The sequence below is a fragment of the Palaemon carinicauda genome, chromosome 10 (assembly GCF_036898095.1).
Source record: "Palaemon carinicauda isolate YSFRI2023 chromosome 10, ASM3689809v2, whole genome shotgun sequence".
NCBI lineage: Eukaryota > Metazoa > Arthropoda > Malacostraca > Decapoda > Palaemonidae > Palaemon > Palaemon carinicauda.
Genome location: NC_090734.1, coordinates 132,274,319 through 132,276,818, shown reverse-complemented (window position 1 = coordinate 132,276,818; position 2,500 = coordinate 132,274,319).

Genomic DNA, 2,500 nt, shown 5'->3' with positions numbered 1-2,500 from the left:
AAGTGAGAGTGTAGCTCCTCAAGGTCAGATCCTATATGCGGTTTTCACAAGACACTTGCCTGGCCAGTTTTCCTATTTTTCTCTTTTTTTTCTTTATCTCGTTTTTCTTCCTGTTGGTCTTAACTGTTTGGCACGTAGGGTAGAAGAATGAAAATAATTTTTTTTCGTAGGGTAGAAGAATGAAAATAATTTTTTTTCGTAGGGTAGAAGAATGAAAATAATCTTTTTTTTTTCTTGGGTTAGAAAAATGAAAATAATCTTTTTTTTTCGTAGGGTAAAAAAATGAAAATAATCTTTTTTCGTAGGGTAGAAGAATGAAAATAATCTTTTTTCGTAGGGTAGAAGAATGAAAATCATCTTTTTTCGTAGGGTAGAAGAAAGAAAATAATCTTTTTTCATATGGGTAGAAGAATGAAAATAATCTTTTGGGTTGAAAAATGAAAATAATCTTTTGTTTCATCTTAACTATGTCTTGTTCGCATTTCCGTACTTGTTTGATTATGAATTATTTTTTTATAAATATAATATCATGGCTTCTGTTAGAGTAAGAACAGGGATATTAACATCTTTACTAGAAACAATAACCGTTTTTTAATCTCAAGTATGTCCTGTTCTCACTTCCGTAATTGTTTGAATATGAAATATTGTTTTATAAATCTAATATCATGGCTTCTGTTAGAGTAAGAACAGGGATATTACCATCTTTATTAGCCACAGAGGACTGAAATACAATACTACTACTATTGCAATTAGCTTTACTAATAACAATAAATAGCAGGGTACTCAGTAGAGAGCATGCCTTCGCCATGCCAAGTAGTTTTATTTTGCTCTTAACTCCCCTGCTTACTTGAACTTCGATGTATTTTCTTCAAAATCTAATGGATTTGTCCTTGAGTCAAATCCTACATGTCCACCAAGTTTAATTGAAAATTGTTCGGTAGTTTTTGTGTAATGTTATTCACAAACAAAATATAAACAAAATATTTTCCAATTACTTAACATTGCGATTATTTTTAAAGTACCGCTGCGTACTTGTACTTGGATGTACTTTATCCAAAATGTTACACACCTATCCTTGGATCATACCTAACATGGCAACCAAGTTTGGGTAAAATGGGTACATTAGTTTTTTTGTGTACAGTTGCTCACAAACAAATAAATAAAGGACGTGGGTGAATACATACCCTTCGGAAAATCTTTGATTTGGGCGAAGGCAATGATGACACCCAGATCTGAAAGTAATTTTAGTCTTTTGGAAGCGTTTTGAACGTTATGGAGGAAGTCTAAGCAAAGATTTAGTCTTCTGGAATAGTTTTAAAAATTATATATGCTGTCTCAGCAAAGATCTAGAAGTAAATTTAGTCTTCTGGGATAGTTTTAAACATCATATATGCTGTCTGAGCAAAGATCTAGCTGCAATTTTAGTCTTCTCGAAGCGTTTTTAACATTATATATGCAAATATATATCGGGAAAATCTATTAATCGAGAAAGTTAATATCAACGTGGTACAAAGATGCGAATTTGTAAAATCATATCTAAACGAAATTAGTTATTTGTATCGTAAATTGAGATTCTATTTCTATGCCAGCCCGGGTGGGCTTGCCACCGACCTTGCTTCTGGAGGACACTGGAAAGTTTCCAGCTAATCATCGTTTCAAAAAGGATTTTTTTACATTTAAAAAATGTTACAGATTAAAAAAAAAAATCTTGAAGTATTCAAATGACAGAAGCTCCTAAATTATCATAAAAATCTAAAAATAAAAGTTGTTTAAAAATTTATTTTTTTGAAATTTAGAAAATGTTATAGATGAAAAAAAGAAGTCTTGAAGTATTCAAATAACAGATGCTTAAGAATTATCATAAAAATCAAAATGATCCAGCTTATCATTTCACAATCGATTTGTTTTAAATATTTAAAAAAAATATATAGATTAAATAACAAACTTAATCGACAAATCGACATCACATCTTACCCCACATGACATATACTTATTCAACAATTCGATACCACATCTACTTATTCGACATCACATTTACTTAATCGACATCACATCTACTTATTCGACACCACATCGACTTATTCGATAATGTCGACACCACATCTGCTTCTGCTTATTCGACATCACATCTACTTATTCGACATCACATCTACTTATTCACACCACATCGACTTATTCGATAATGTCGACACCACAACCACATCTACTTATTCGACACCACATCCATTTATTTGACATCACATCGACTTATTCGATTTGTCGCCACCACAACCACATCTACTTATTCGACACCACATCCATTTATTTGACATCACATCTACTTATTCGATTTGTCGCCACCACAACCACATCTACTTATTCGACACCACATCGACTTATTCGATAATGTCGACACCACAACCACATCTACTTATTCGACACCACATCCATTTATTTGACATCACATCGACTTATTCGATTTGTCGCCACCACAACCACATCTACTTATTCGACACCACAT